Consider the following 10,048-nt stretch of genomic DNA (forward strand, 5'->3'; position numbering starts at 1 on the left):
AGCTGATAGAAAATTGGTGAGATATATAGCTCAATGTACTGAATATAGTAAGGCGTCTATAATAGTATGAATTATAGGACTATCAAAATTTGAAGCTTAGAAATATTTTGATGAAGGAGCTATTAAGAACCTAAGGTACGTAAATATTTAATTGAACATTTTAGAGAGCATTACTCCTGGTGAACCAGCTGATCGTCAAAGGCGACTAGTATATATATATAGTAAGATTATTTTATCCTGTTTCTGCTTTTTTTATCCATAGCGTAATTTGCTATCTTTTGAATAAAAAAAAACCCAAAAAAATCAAAAGATCAATTATTTTCCTTGCCATTTTTTATCTAGTTTCAAACTCTTCGTTCTTGGTTTAATCCTGTATTAAAAGAAAACTTAAATATATCTCATAGATTCATTAACATGAAAATTATGAATGTCCCACAAAAGTATTTTAGAAACACACCAGCCACCTCTTTTAAGAAATCTTGCTACCGTTGCCAGTGGCAACGATTTTTCTTTTGACACTTTAAATCAATTTGAATTTTCCAATTCGAGAAAACGAAGTCCCGAGAAAAGCCCCGCCATTCGACGAGGAGACTATACAGGAAGCGAACTGAAAACATAAAAATAAATGGAGAGCAAATTTTAACACGAGGAAATTTCACTAAACCGTTAAAATTTGGATCGACTGAAGCTGCTTTTTTTTAAAAAAATGAAAGACCGAGGAGGAAAAACTCAACCTTTTTTTTATATATTATTTCTATCGGAGAAGATTTGTCTTTAAGGCTTCGCACACATTTATTGATTTCCGGTTGTATTTACTTTGCATGAATTCTTCTGGAGCCGTTATTTTGCATTGCTAATGACAGTAAGGAGGAGGTTAAGAAGGGAAAAAATAAAAACATAAAGAGTGAGGGGCACATAAAAGAAGGGAGGGGAGTAATTGATTCGCCGGGAACCCATTCGCTATTGTGGAAAAGTTCTGACATATTTGGTCACTCCAAGTGATAGCTCCAATATTTCATAAAACGCTTCAAGAGATGTTATTTGTTTGCAGGAAGTTTAATGAATGGCTGATACTTAGCGCAAAAAGAAGAGCAACTCAAGTGGTTTAAGTCTTATTTTAGCATCGGAAGTTTGTGTATAGAAAAGAGTGATTTTATGCGAGCAAAGAAATAAAAAATAAGTAATTAAAAACTATATGAAGACGAGTAAATAACAGAAGTCTGATGTAGCACAACCAATATCGTCGATATAAGAGTCAGCACAAAATTTTTCATTATAAAAAATTATTATAATTTGGTGAATGCTTATTTTCTTATATCGTAAAGACACTAATAAAGCTTTTAATAAAAGCACTTATGTTAATAATTTGTTATGAGTGCCCTAATTAGTTCGAAGAATATCAAGGTTATATTCCAATTCTAATCAAATATTGTCCACTATTTCGACTTCACAATAAACACAGCATCTGTGTTCTGAACTTTGATTGTATCGATATCTTCAACTGGCGTTGCAGATGCTCTGTCCTTTATGTGACTCCAAAATTGATAGAGAGCAGTAATGGCAGATTTGAATTCATGGAACTAAAGAACACGTTGAACTTTTTCCTTCATTTACGCCATTTTGTTTATAAACGAATATAAAATTTCTCTTTCTATATTAATTGCTTTATATGTTGATATAGGAATAATTTAAGAACACAACTGTTCAATAGAAAAAAATTTACATTTAAATCGATTCTCTTGTGATAATTTTTTTATGAAGGAAAGTATTTATAATCAATCTCGAATTTGATAAATCAATTTTTCGATCAACCAAAAATGAATCCAATCAACAAAAACATTTATAAAATTCTCTATTTAAAGTTTTAAAAAATTCGTTAGTATAAGAGGTATAATATGTTCATTCAAGGCCATAATAGACAGATCCACCTACTCTGACATCCGCTCAACCACACTGATCAGTTCCTCTCTAATCGCCCTCTCTAACCTTTGGCAATTGATTGATTTAATCTCCAAAGTTACTTCTTTATTCCTTAATGCACATGGTTTTCTAAAATATTCCACTAATATTGTTATTGTTTTCTTAATCTGCTGAGTTTCAGTTGGCTCTAAACAACCTGTAAGAGTCAGCCATTATGTTCATGGTCAAATAGGACATCTAAGACTTCACACGGGACCTTTCTGCGCATGATTCTAAGGCTTAACTCAGTTATGGTCAAGAAATAAAGTTAAGGTATATCTCGCTTATGGTTAAGAAATATTGAAACTTGGTATAACTTCAGTGAATAAAACGTTAATGATAAAAATATTAATAATTCATTATTAGATCGAACAACCGCAACACACAATTTCTAATGAATTTGAAATACATACATCTCCAAATTAAAAAAGAGAAAACTCTCTAAATTTTTTTCGAATTAAATCGTTGTCCTTTACATAATAAACAGATTATCCTAAGAAGATTGCGATTTAAATTTCTAGAATTGCGATTTAATTTTCTAGGAATGAAATTTAATCTCATTTAAATTTCATTCTTAGATAGCAGCAATATCTTTATTATATTTCAAATTCAGTTTTACGTAATGTCAACTAATGTTTAAAAGCTAAAATTATTTAATTAAACCAAATTTTAAAAATTTTCTATGGACAAAATTTTTTGAGTGAATTATCAACGTTTTGTATGTGTGGGGGACCAAATAAAATGGTCAGTTTTAAAATGAAAGGTGACTCAAACATCTGAAAATAAATTGCAAGCAGTTTAATGGCTGTTTCTATTGATTGATTGATTTATGCTGATAATGGAAAAAAATGCTTTAAAAAACTTTCTTCTCAAAGATAAATTTTCAATCATAATTTATTAAGGAAAATTTCTTTTCCCAGATTATTTAAAAATTTCCTTTCTAAATTATCTTTCAAATTATTATTATTATTATTTTGCGGAAATATTATTTCCATGCTATAAGCGTCAAGAGAAATTGCCATTCTATTTATTTATGAACAGAGAGTGAGGCAAAAGTTTGTGAATGTAGATAGCGTAAGTGTCGTCAATTTAAATTGTTTATAAACGCTTGTGTAGTAGCAATCATTTTTCTAATTCAGCATTCACAATATGTAACTTTTAAAAACAATAAATTGGCTTGTTCGAATCAGATTTTCTATCATCATTTGGAATTAGTTTTTGTCCCACCAAACAACACTGGAATTTATGGCAATCACCACAGAGGGAATTTATTAATGCATTGATCTTTATTTATTGGACAATTTAAGATTCAAACATTGCTATGACGAGTGGTACCTACTTATAGATTCCACAAAAACAAGCCTCGATGTAATTTTGTTATTCATAGTAATAAAGTCACTTCAGTCATTGTTGAAGCATCCAATTCATTTTGAGAAAAAATTTTAAAAAAAAAATCTCTAATTCTGTAGAAAATAAAGAATGATGAAGACAATTGGATGGTCAGTGGAGGGGGGTGGGGGGGTGGGATCCAAGTATCAAGTCTTCTTTTCAGTGAGTAATCGAGCTATGCAAAATTAACTTGTTCAAATTAATTTGTCCCATTATCTACTTTGTTCACGGACCAGTTGAGCCAATGGCAAAAAGACTTATTTGCATCCGTGTATTACAAAAATTCGGATTAAAAGAGTGATATTTACAAAAACTTCGTTCTGCAGGTAAAATTCATACTCTTGCTATTACACATTAAATAAGAATTATGAAATAGCTTCTTATATCTTTGACACATGATGAAGAATGCTTCAAATACTTTTGTTCCAACTTCCAAAAACAATCATATATTTATAAAAACCGAAATATAAAAATTTTTACTTGAAGTTTCATTTACTTACAGTGCGCATAAAATCGAAATGGATGTACTTTACAGGATTCATTCAAAGAAGTAATGTATAATATTTTGAGAATTACCAAGGATTTGTATTAGAAAAAATTGAAACAATCAAACTATCATGCAAAATTCCAATCAGATCCAAATAATATAATATGTTGCAGTAAAAATTCATGCAATAGCGATATTTATAATATTTTTTCCTTAAATAAAACTGAATTTCATTGAAAGTTCTTGGTAAAATAATGGCAAATTATAGACATTAAATTTACAATCATTAAATGAAAGAAATTTTTCAAACAAAAAGTTTTAGGGACCGACCGAAGGAATAGCAGAATGATATTCCTTATTTCTTTACCTAAACTTAGAATGGCTGATATAGTACTGGAAACATAAATGTTTAATAAATTCATATGTTAAATACTGGATCAACAAGATCGACTTCATAGTTTCTTTTCTTTGAAAGTGGGCAAATAAATTACAGTTACATTTTTCAACAATAATAACAGCAGCTCTAGCCAAAATCACCAAAATCAGTAAGCCATAGCTCATAATAAAAAGTTTAATCGTAAATTTCTATAAATTGTCAGAAAATATAATTTTTTTCAATCAGAAAATGTTGTCGGTTATTTAAATGTCTCCATGTCTAAAATTATCCTAAACTTTTAAGTTCAACTTTTATTCAATTCTTCTTCCTAACCTTATTTCCAAAACTTTTAAATTCAACTTAAGTTAAAATTTAAATTCAACTTTTATTCAAAATATTTTTTTAAAAAATCTGTTCAACTGTTATTTTATTCAAATTTAATGCTATTCAAGTAGCGTTTTCTTGTTCCTTCAAAGCTCTTCCTGCGTTGTTTTAATAAAATTGATTTCCCATGCCATTCCTATGATATCTAATAATAACCTATTACCATGTTGATATTTTCAGTGATAATAGAATAATAATTTTGATTTTAATACAAATTTGTAATTTCTGGAAATTTGGTTTTTTAATACTTGAAAGCTTCCCATAAGAATTCTGAACTAGAAAAAATTAATTACAAATCAGTACTGAATATACAGTCTAAATTCTCGAATTAAAACGTTATTTTATATTTTTAAAAAATTTAGTTTTAACTTTCAAATCCCGCTTCTCTTTTTTTTTTTACTATAAATGTTATTTTTCTTTCAAAAAATGTATATTTCATTAATGTTTTGATATCAGGTTACACAACATTTATTTTGAATTTTGGGGCATCGTCTAAGAAATAGATACAATCATGTATCTACAACGTGCTTCATCTTTTGATAGAAACCTTGGTATATAGCCTCATTGCCTCTATTCAAATAAGGCAAATTTCAAATTTTCTTCAGCAAGTGAAATTATCAGCAAAAATTTTATTCCTAGCCTCTGTAAATTATCTGAATATTCATCTTGGCCCATTAATAATTTCATTGTCATTTTTCCAATTGAATAAAATGTGCAAAAATATTCTATGTGCTCGTTGTTCTGAAATTAGCAATGAACATAATTTCAAATATATTTATTTTTAAATATATTTTACACACAGCAAAATTTTAAAAAATGTAAAATATTTTGCAGTGTTTTTTACAACTAACGATTTGCAACAAGATATATTACACGCAATTTTGCCACATATTCAAACTATTAAGAAGATCATTACGAACCGAAAAAAATTGCCAAATAACTCACATTTGAGCGATTTTATGAAATTACAATATTATTTTTTATAATACAAAGACATCGGTAAATAATTTTTAAAATGAGCTATAACAGTGAAATCTGTCACCAAATGGATACCATCAAATAAAAAGATTATTTGAAAATTACCAATCTGTTTGCTACTGAATGACGAATTGTCCGTTCGTTGATTTCTTATATGTTCGAAATGTCATAAGTGTATTATAAAATAGTCACCTAAAATTAATTTCTGCGGAAAAAAATTCTGTCCCATTTTTAACATTTTATTTTAGTAGATAGAATTTCGAATAAATCGGTTTCTAACCGGATGAGAAGAAACAAGATATAATTGTTAGGAGAATTTTTAAAGTTTTCATTATAATTTTAAGTACATTAGATGTTCCAATTAGGGATTGCAATACCGGACCAAAATTTCAATACCGGTATTCGGTATTTTTTAAATCTTAATACCGGGATACCGGTTTTAATACCGGTATTAGAAATTTTCGAAAAAGAAAGAAAACACAGGTGTTTCTTTGTTTTATTTGCCAGTTTTGTTAGAGAGTGTAAATATCACAAAAATAATTTGTAACTTATAAATTATAACAGTATATAATCACAAAAAGTAAAGAAACATCTTATTTATTTAAATCACAAAAAAAGTGTCAACATCACTATTCAGTCTGTGGTACTATTACAAATTTTTGAAATGTGATCTTAAAAAACATAATGCATCAATTGTACTGTCATGAAGACTGAAAAGTAATTTTGTGTAAAAATTACCAGCTGTTGAAAACGCTCTTTCGGCATCTACGGTTGTTGGTGGTACTGTTAGCAATGCGCGATATACTTTTTCCAAGTATTTACCTCTAAATCCCTCATCTTCAAATAAATCGATTTCCCGTCGGACTGTTTTGGATATAACTGATTTCTGTATTGTATTTTTGGTTCGTTGAAATTTTATTTATCGCTAATTCTAATTTTTGTTCAAGAGACAATCCTTTTCACTATCGACAGTAGTGACATCATAATCTTCGATAATTGAACCGAATTCTTCTGAATGTGGATAGGTTTGTGGATAAAAAAATTTTAAGAAAATTTACTCTAAACTTAATCAGATTTGAATTGGTTATTTTCTTTTCTTCTTTTTCGTTTTCATTTTTAAAATCATTATAATTATGTAAATACCATAAGACATTTTCTATTTCGGTATGCCTTTCTTCTGTGAGATTTTTCAATGTAATATATAATTCTTCAGATAGTGATGTGTGCTGTTCTTTCAGTGACTGCAACATGAAATTTATTGTTGCATTAAGCATTAGCTGTTAATAAATTAAAATCTCTCCGACATAATGCCTCAATAGTCAGTTTTCTTGGAAGTAGAGCTGACATAGCTCTGGATATTAAGTCGAATTTACTATCTGAAAAAATTTACAGGTTTAAGTCGATTATTGCTTTTTTTATTGGATTTCCCAGTTTCAAAAATCGTTCCATCATTAGGAGTAAACTGTTCCAACGTGTTTTAGAATCTAATATTAACATATATTCTGTTTTATTTTCAGTTAGTATATATTTTAGTAATATATCATTTTTATAGGGGAACGTTTAAATATCTGAACAATTTTTCGAACTTTATAAATTATAGGAAGCAATTCTTGATAGGTTAATATTTCATCCTCATTAGCAATATCTTCTTCAACAATTACATTGTCATTATCTTCATTGTCAATATCATTCTCACTCTTACTCTTTTCAAAGTTGGAATCCGAAATTTCTATATCCACAGTATTTGGATTCTTCTGTTCTTTATTTTTTTGGTATTATACATCTATTACTCCTAATTGAATTCCATGTGCATAGCACAACTGCTGATTTGCACCAATCAACTTTCCAATTTTTTTCATAATTGTTGCTCCATCAGTCGTTATGGATACAATATCCTCTTTCGGGGATAACCCATGTTTCGCTAATTTAGATTTAAGCAATTAATTAAGCCATTCATTAGCTAATTAATTTCGTCCGTTATGGAGACATAAAAGCAAAAACGTATACTATTTTGCTATGTTCGCGATCCCTGAACATACAGTGGACACAATTTTAAAAATTTCTAGTAAATACCGAAAAACCGGTATTTAAACTTGTGAATACCGGTATTACGAAATTATACAAATGACTCAAAATACCGGTATTCGGTATCCCGGTATACCGGTATTGCAATCCCTAGTTCCAATGCGTTTTTATGATATTCTACGAAATCAATGATGTAAGTCATGCTTAATAACAGCAAAGAATACATTTAATGAAGGGAGAAAAAGGAAAGTTCTTCTAATTGCAAAAAATAGCTCTGTATACCCTCTTATCCCCTCTTTAAAAAAAGTTATAAAGTTGTAAATGTTTTAATTCATTAAAAGAATGCATTTCAATAAAAGAAGTATGTTTATTTAAATAGACAGAAGAAGGGGGAAAACATTGTATTTAATTTTTATATCAATATTAATAATCAAAAAATATCAAATAAATTTTTTTGACAAGTGATAAGACAAAGATATTTTTTTATTGATCATTTGGAATTGATAGCCAAAAAAATTTTTTAATTTCTTCATTATTTCAATGGAATTTTTGCTTACAAATTCTACTGCTATCCTAAAAGTTAAAAAAAAATCTGATTTCCAGAGTTTGTAAAACAATTTTTCTGTCGACAACTGTCTAAACAATATGTAGTTTAATCAAAGCCTCCTCGGGTAAAAAAAACAGATGGTTATATTGTTAATATATCACAGCTAAGACCGTAATAGCCAAACATTTGCTGAAAAATACCGTCGGGAAAATAACGTGTTTTTTTTTTAACATTTTATTTTATTGTTATTATTTTTTTCATTATTTTTTTTTATATTTTGTGACGAATTAATAAAGGTTCCCTTTGTTTAATTAAGCAATTAGACTATTTGAAGCAAAGATTTTGACTCAGTAACTATTGAAACATAACTTACGCAAAAAGATGATATAAATTATAATACAAAATGTATTGAAAACACTTTACTACTAATTTTATATAATCAACTATAAAAAATAAACTATAATTTTGGATTGTAGGAAAAAAATTAACAACAACTTATAATATTTTTTAAAAAACAGATTGGCATATTAAATGCATATTTAATGCCAGTGAATTGTTTTGAGAAACAGTACAGTAAAACACAAGTAATTCATTGTCTAGATTTTACTGTACTGCGTACCATTATTATTGTATTTAAAAACATTTCGTTTCTTAAGCAGAAATATTGTCACAGATATCAAGTTTTCAGTCAAAACAAAAATGTGTACATGCTTAAAGAGCTACGGAATGCTAAATTTATCCTGTAAATATATTTAGAAAAGGTATAATATCCACATATAATTTATGCTCTTTTTTTTATACACTGGTCTCGGTGGTAAACAGTTGATTATATTTTTGTGAGCATTGATACAAATCTAATTTTAAAACATGAACTGTATTTATCAATCCAATCAACCAAGAATTTAAAAAAAAAGCCATGAACTAAACATAAATCAGAAAACTTCAAAGATAGGAATTTCTGCAGTGGTTTCTAATTGACAGCCCCCGTGTATTAATCTGCGTCCATTTTAACTTTATCCCATACTAATTACATTAAAAGAAAAGCACCATTATCGCCTAAAAATTCTACTTCGAAATTATGAAGAATTTCTATGTTTCAAACCGCCCTGACTACAGAAAACACAATTTTGAAATTTTATATCTATGCTTTGATCTATCTCTTGGTCTGTGAATATATTAACTCAAAAAGAATTGGGGTGAAAACAAGAATAACTGAAATTGGAATTTAAAATTCACCTAAAGAAGCTCAAATTAGAATGAAATTAGAAGTAATTTAAAATGGAATTTAAAAGTAACTTAAACTAGCTCAAATTGGAATGAAATTAAGAGTTACTCAAATTAGAATTTAAAATTGCTTAAATTAGCTCAAATTGGAAGGAAATTAAAAGCAATTCAAACTTAAATTTGAAACTCCCTTAAATTTTCTCAAATTGAAATGAAATTAAGAGAAATTCGAATTTAAAACCCACTTAAATTAGCTCAAATTGGAAGGAAATGAAGAGCAAACTCAAACTGTAATTTAAAATTCTCTTAAATTTTCTAAAATTGCAATGAAATTAAGAGAAATTCAAATTTAAAACTCACTTGAATTAGCTTAAATTAGAATGAAATTAAGAGAATTCACTTAAATTAATACAAATTTAGGTGAATTCACTTAAATTAGTACAAATTGGCATGAAATTAAGTGTATATGTTATTACTAGTATTGTAGATTTTTATCATATTTTGGATCCAATCAGTCAAAGAGTTGATAGTTTGTCGAGTATGTATCTATTTAAACAAACTGAATTTGATATGTGATCTCAGCATTACTATCACAATCCAGTCGGTGTAAAGGAAGATGCTCGAAATTCATACTCAGGTTTCATCACTATTTTATATGCAATATTGTGTCCACATACGG

The sequence above is a fragment of the Argiope bruennichi genome, chromosome 4 (genome assembly GCF_947563725.1).
Source record: "Argiope bruennichi chromosome 4, qqArgBrue1.1, whole genome shotgun sequence".
NCBI classification, from domain to species: domain Eukaryota; kingdom Metazoa; phylum Arthropoda; class Arachnida; order Araneae; family Araneidae; genus Argiope; species Argiope bruennichi.